Here is a 7,883-nt window from a genome sequence, read left to right as displayed (position 1 = left end):
TTTTCCTTTCACTGGAATTTTTGTGGCATCACCAAATATGATATCGCCACCAACAGATTCCTCAAGCTCCACAAACATTGATTTACTTCCACACATGTGATTTCTTGCACCACTATCGAGATATCATTCATTGTTTTCACATGTTTTCGCACCTTTGCATGCTAGAAACAATGATGAATCACCCCTTTCTTCATCTTTCTCAGCATAATTTGCATTTTCTTCAACTCTATTTCTACATTCCCAGGAATAATAGTCGAATTTATGACAAATTATAACATTCAACCTGTCTTTTGTCATATATCCTGTCATTATTTGATCTATCTCCATTTAACCTTGAATAATGTTGTCTTCCACGACCTCTTGATAAATTTGAGTTTGAATTGCTCTCATCGAATTTTCTTTGACCGTAGTTTTCTCGACCTCAATTGCCTTTTTCTAGGTTGTCTTCCTTGTCTTTTAATTTCAACTTTGATTGAAAAAGTTGCTCAGTCATCTGTTTGTTCTTCTTAAGAAGCTTCTCTTTATGGGCTTGTAAATAACGCATAAGTTGATTATTGGACATTGTACTCAAATTCTTTGATTCTTCAATAGCAACAACAAAGAAATTGAATTTTTCATCCAATGAGCGAAGCATCTTTTCTACTACTTGCTCATCACTTTATTGTCTCACCGTATCTTTTCATTTCATTTACTACTGCTAGCAATCTTAAAGTATAATTTGAAACTAATTTATACTCATTCATATGTAGTGATTCATAATCTCACCTCTCAATTTTTTAAGGCGAACCTTCTTGACTCGATCTACTCCTTTATATGTATTCTCCAAAAAATTTCATGCTTGATGTGCAGTAGTTACTCCATAAATTTTCTCTAAATTGGAATCATCAATGGCTTGATGAATGATGGTGAGAGCCTTTTGATCCTTTTTCCTTGTACTTTGTAAAGCTTCCCGTTGAGCTTGACTCAAAATCGCATCACTTTCTAATTCTGCATATCCATTACTAACAATGTCCCACACATCTTGTGAACCAAATACAGCTTTCATTCGAATACACCAACTGCTATAATTTTCTTTCGTAAGTCGAGGTATTTGGAAGGGAACTAAATCGTTGTTTGCTATTTGCAAAAATAAATTTTTTAGACTCCAAACTCAAGCTCTGATACCACTTTGTTGGAAGCGTATGACGAATACCCAAATAAATATCACCAAATAGAATATTTGAGAGGAAATAAATAAAAAAATAAAAACTTATTGGAAGACTTTAACTCTTTTGTGTGTATTCTACTCACATTTGGATAGTTTAGATTACAACATTTCAATCCTATTTATAGGATTGTCATAGGCATAAATCATTCCCCAATTAAATACAACAATTTAAATCCTACACTTAATTGATATGAAACTCTTACTAAATTAACTCTAATATTTTAACTATCATACCCATTTCTAACTTTAGATCTCATAAATTAATTCACATATAACTTATTTATTTAAAACATGATTAATTTTCTACGACCACAATATAAATAAAGAGAAAGTATTTGATGAATAATTCATTTGATAATTTCATATGATATACACTGCCTTTTGTACACATTATCAGAGATGTTATATGGAAAAAGTACTGCAACTCTCGAACAAACTTAATTATAGTTAGAGTCATAAATTAAGGAGATGATGATGGAGTAAACTTTGGCAAAGATGTATTATATATGCTAGAACATTCTCTAGTATCCTCCCCTTAAACTGAAGATGGGAGATGAGTCAAAAGTAATTTGAGATGAGAAGAGTGTGGTAAGCATATATATTTGCAAGTTGATCTTTTAGGATGAAGTGAAGATATCTTTATGAACAATCTTTTCTCAAATAAAATGATCAACTTCGATATATGTTTGGTGCCGGCCATAGAAGACAAGATTGTTAGGCAGTGGTATTGTGCAAATATTGTCACACTATAATGTTGTTTTGGAGTACGTAATGGAACATGGAGATCACAGATAAGTAGTTTTATCTAATATATAAAAAACTTATAGTTCTTGTGGTCCGTGAACGATAATTTGCCTTCTATATATATGAACGAAATATAGGTTTGCTTTTAGCATATCACCAAAAGATTAGGGTTGATCCAATAAAGACAATGAACCATAAATGACACGACGATCGAAATTTAGATATGTCTCCTACTTAATTAGAATCACAAAAGACTTTGATAGATAAATCATCTTGGCAAAAGATAATTTCAAGTTGCTTAGTACCACATAGATACTAAAGAATGCATTCGACGATCGAACAATGAACAACAAACTTGTTTTCATTTCTCGTTTTTTTTATTAAAAATATATTTATTTGATAATTATCCTCATTTCTTTGTTTCTAAATTTTAAGTGTTTTTAAATACGGTGGTCAAATGTTTTATTTTATTTTTTTTATGGTTGGTTGTTTGTAATTTTAATTACAATTACGCTTTGATCTTTTATTGAGGTGAAATCTTGTGTTCATATATCCCAAAATGTACATATTTTTATCTTATATTTTATTTTTAATTTGCAATAAATATAAATAAATATAATAAAAAAACATTTGCAAATATAATAAATCAGATCTAAAATATATGTATGTATAGTAAATTACGAAAGAATTTGCATACAAGACAAAATTTAGATTTAGTTCTCTAAATTCATTTGGTGATAAATATATCACCACTAGAAATCTATCAACAATAGTTTATCACCAGTACATTTTGCTATATTTGTAATTCTTTAAATATGAATGTTTTTAAATATAAAAAAATTGTTTTAAATGACAAAATTGTTGAAAATATTTAGAAATATAACAAAATTTTACTTTCTATCAATAATAGACCACAGTAGACCTATATAGACATCTATCGTTGTCTATTTACTTATGAAGTTTCCTATTCATTATTAGGGCTTCCGAACTTGCAAGAAAGAAGAAGCCTCTATGGAGGGTAATCAAGATATGGGGGTAGGGATTTAGTAAAAGAAAGAGGTAGCGTGCTTTATGTTTTGTAATGTAACTTAACTATTTTGTTTTAGGAATCATGTTAACATGTACTTATGAATGTTGTTTTGGCTATCTTGCAGTGGTAGCCATTGAAAAGCTATTTTGTGCAACCCGCTTAGACATATGTTTTAGAAATCATGTTGAGATGTACTTAGGAACTTGATACTTTGTTGCATTGACTATTCTGCAATTATGATAGTCATTGAAAAGCTATTTCTTTTATCTGCTTAGACATATGTTATAGGAATCATGTTATTTTGTAATGGCTTTGGAGGAGGGGGGAGAGTGGGCTAAGGGTAAGTTTTTGCTAAGTTTCAACTTGATGTAAACTAAAACGTTGCTTAGTCTGTAAAGATTGAATCGAAACTTACATTTGCAACATTTATCTATTATGTTTATGCTTATGTAGTTACAATTTTTTTTTTATCTTTTGCATTCCTTTTGGGTCTTTTATTAAAAACTTTGGTTGTATGAACTTTGGGTGCTTATTTTGAAAAGTTTATTAGTCTGTTGATTAAGAATGTGATTTTTGTTTGGCATGTACTTAATATTTATGCTTTTGCTTATGCATTTTCCGCAATGAATGTTGGCTAAGGTTCATTTTCTTCAAATTTGCAAGTAGTTGAAGAATCCATGGACCATGGTATCGATCAATTTCTCATTTATGCGTCAGTTTGATTAGATTAGGTCACACATATATGCAATGTTATAGTTAATTTATCTTTTGTATTATTATAAAATCTTTATTGACAATGTAATTTATATTTTTTATTATCAATATAAATATCTTTTCAAACATATGTAAGAAACGTTGAAATTTAGTATTTAATTTTTCTGAAAGAAGAAATATATGACAGAAAAATATATGTTGCAAAAATGAAGAATAACGACACCAAACATATGTCGACATATAAGCCTTTGTTAAATAGAAACAATGTCATCAAAGCACATTTCTTGACAACAATTTTGTGTAACGAAACATTTACAATGACAATATATTAGTGTCGAGTTATATTGAAAGGTGACACACTTAAAGTGTTGTTATAAGAGTATTAATGACAATATATTTATATCGAGTGATAGATAACGGTGACACATTTAAAGCGTCAATGTAAGAGTATTAATGACAATATACTAGTGTCAAGGTATAGATAATGGTGACACATGATTTACGTCAATGTAAGGGTATTGATGACAATATTTTAGTGTCGAGTTATAGATAACGATGACATATTTATTGCATCAAGGTAAAGGTATTAATGACATAATTTTGGTGTCATCTAAGCATATTTAATGACACATTTTTTAAAGTATCATTAAATAGTTTTTCTTGAAAGTGGCTTCAACGACGCGAAAATTGTGTCGTTGAAAGTCTTTATGACAAAATTTGCGTCGTTAAAATTACTTAAATTTGTAGTAGTGTTCGTAGAGCATATCTACAAAAAGGTCATTGTCAACCTTAGAATCATATACTTTTCCATTCAAGAAATTTGAGGCGAAGTCAAGACGATTTAATCCAGTTTGGTTTAAAGAATATCCCAATTGGTTAGAATATAGTATTTCTAAGAATGCTGCATTTTGTTTATGTGAAGAATCAAGAAGAAAATGTTTTATTAGTGAAGGATTTTCCAATGGGAAGAAAAAAGAGATTGAAAACTCATGTTGGTGGTCCTAATAGTGCACACAATCAATCTTGGGGAAAATGTGAGGCTCTTTTAAAACAAAAGCAACATATTGAGATTTTTTTAAATAGGATGTCTGACCAAGTACGAGCTGAGTATCGAACTCAATTAGGCGCATCAATTGATTGTACTCGATTTTTATTACGACAAGGTCTTGTATTTTGTGGACATGATGAGATTGATCATTCAAAGAATCAAGGCAACTTTCTTGAACTATTGTGATGGTTGTGCAACCATAACAAGGATATTGAAGCCGCGACTTTGAAAAATGCTCCAAATAATTTGAAATTGATTGCACCTGATATTCAAAAAGATATAGTAAACTGCATTGCAACAGAAATTGTTAATATAGTTATAAGAGATGTGAGTGACAAACAATTTTCTATCTTGATAGACGAATCAAAAGATATATCTTCAAAGGAGCAGATGTCAGTTGTGTTACGATATGTGGATGAAGATCATGTGATTGAACGATTTATTGGAATCATCCATGTCGATAGTACAAGTGTCCTATCACTTAAGGAAGCTATTGATGGTTTTTCTCTCAACATGGGTTATTGGATAAGTTAGATAATAAACTTATCATTGATCAATTTCAAAACATGAAAACTCGTAGAGGATAATTGTAATACGTATTGATTTTTATAATACAACTAACATTTATTTCGTTTCCAAACATATTCTTGTTTCAAGTTTATAAGAAAAAAGAAAAATATAATATTAAAAGAGACCATAATCATGAGGTCTCACCTTTCACTCAACTACTACATGCTGGAAACTTCTCTGAAATTTCATGTTTATATATGTGTATATATAATGCTAACCTAGTTCACCTAAGTTTGTCAACACAAAGTGATGTATTTCATAGGAAGTTGCAAGGGATACTGCATTTTCCACAAATTTCTGACACGGCTGTTAACGTCAGTACACATTTCTTGTCACCTCTACATAATTAAGCATAAAATGCGCACAAAAAGTCGTTCAAAAAAGGTAATAGAAAACTAATATTATTGAAATCTATATATACACTATGATGGTCCTTTTCCATTAAAGGAAATGGAAAATGTGATCAAAGTCCCACATCGATTAAAGGAAATAATGATTGTAGGTTTATAAGGAATGACAACTATCTTTAATATGCATGAGACCTTTTGGGACGAAACTAATAGTAAAATCATGAGGGTCCATTTTTAAGGTTGACAATATCATACCAATGTAGAGATATTTTGAGATTTCTTTTACCTTTAATAATACGTATGGGGTATGGGGTTGAGGCGATATTTAAGCTTGACGTTGAGTTTGAAATTTCTAAATTAAAATTTTTAGTAAAATTGTCATACCCATTTAAGGGAGAGAGAGGGAAAATAGTAGAGTTTTGTTGTTAAGTTAATTAGTTTCCCTATTGAGCTTGGGGATGTGTGAAGGGGCAAGATATAGTTAAGTGTGATATCGAGTTTGAGGGAAATCACGTGTGTTGATTTATATAGATGCTAAAATTTCAAAGCTTAGGTCATTTTACCAAACTGCAATGAACATTACCTTAGTCTCTCTTTGAAAAAATTATATTGAAACTAAGGATAGAAAAATACTTCTAAGGGATCACCAACAACAGAGGTTGCTAAGAATCAGCGAAGTGGAGTTGAAGTTCACCTCTGGCAAGACAGTCATATTAGAGAAAGTTATGTACACTCCAGAAATCTTAAGGAAGAATCTGGTCTCCAGTCATCTCGACCTCGACAAGACAAGCTTCACTCAGACTATAGAAGTAGATTTATTTACCCTTAATAAGATAGTGTCTTTGTGGGGAAAGTTTATGCAATTGATGGAATGTTTAAGCTTAATCTTAAAATGAATAAACTTCATTCTTCTGCTTACATGTTATCTTCTTATAATACTTGGCATGTGCTAGACTTTTGTCATGTTAACAAACGAATAATTAGCAACATGAGTAGGTTGAATATGATTCCTAAGTTATCAACGAAATGATTTTGATAAATGTGAATATTGTAGTCAAGCTAAAATAACTAAGGCTTCACATAAATATGTAATTAGGAAATCTTAGCCTCTAGATTTAGTACCATTCGGACTCATGTGAATTTGATGGTGTCTTGATTATAGGAATAGTAAAAGATATTTTTTAACTTTTATTGATAATTCTTCTAATTACACTTTTATTTACCTACTGAAAAATATAAAAGACAGTTGCAAATATAACAATTATATTCGAAGTAGTTTAAAAAATTACAAATATAGCAAAATTCTTATGAATTTATCAATGATAGAAGTCTATTACTAATAGACCAATATATATTAAAAGTATTAGTATATCACTGATATACCATAATAATATATTAATGATAGAAGTTTATTGCTGATAGATTTTGTTATATTTGCAATTTTTTTAAAAAAATTGTTATACACTTAATTATTATCCCTAAAATTTTCACCCATTATAATTATTCAAAATAAAATTTATGCTTTTGACATGTTTAAATTGTTTGTAATTGAAATATAATATTAGTTTAATAAAAAATTTAAGAGACTTCGTAGTGATATGGGAACTAAATCATGGTTTAGTTGTCTTTAACAACTTCTATAACACATGTGGAATTATCCATCAAAATATAGCACCTTATTCTCCTAAAATGAACGATAAAGCTAAAAGGAAAAATAGAACTATATCTAAATTAATACATACCATTTTACTTCATTTAGGAGCTAACTATTTTGATGGAGTGAAATTATCCAAATTGTGTGTTGTGCTCTTAATAGAATTTTAAAGTCTAAGAATACAACTTAATTGTAGAGGACCAGCTGAAGATTAAGGAACAAGATACAATCTTGGATGTAAAATGGTAAATTGACCCAACCAGAATTATGAACAACCTATGAAAGTTAACTTACTAATCATGGTGATATTAGATAGACAAAAATATATCTACAGTGAGGATAGTACAGTTACAGGATATGGTGAACAATTCGGATTAGTTAGCGAATATTGATTAACTCGATTAAAAGAGTTTAGTCAGTTAATTATCTCGAATCGTTGGAGTTCATGATCTATAAGTCAATTAGGTTCTATTATTAGCTCATTATGAATTTAATCTTATAACAGAGTGCAAGATAAATTTAAATTGTTCGAATTAGTTGAAACAATAAGTTATTAGTAACATTCG

At 29.7% G+C, this 7,883-nt stretch overlaps 1 long non-coding RNA gene across 1 annotated transcript; it reads left to right on the top strand.

Moving 5' to 3' along the window:
- Positions 1-758: 758 nt before the first annotated feature.
- LOC127149297 (uncharacterized) lies at positions 759-3,263 on the top strand. Its single transcript, XR_007820738.1, has 3 exons — positions 759-905; positions 2,930-3,010; positions 3,106-3,263. It is a non-coding gene; the product is annotated as an uncharacterized LOC127149297 (long non-coding RNA).
- Positions 3,264-7,883: the final 4,620 nt, after the last annotated feature.

This window comes from Cucumis melo, chromosome 5 (assembly GCF_025177605.1).
Source record: "Cucumis melo cultivar AY chromosome 5, USDA_Cmelo_AY_1.0, whole genome shotgun sequence".
Lineage (NCBI taxonomy): Eukaryota > Viridiplantae > Streptophyta > Magnoliopsida > Cucurbitales > Cucurbitaceae > Cucumis > Cucumis melo.
The sequence above is the reverse complement of the archived record's forward strand: the minus strand, read 5'-3'. Positions and strand labels throughout refer to the sequence as shown.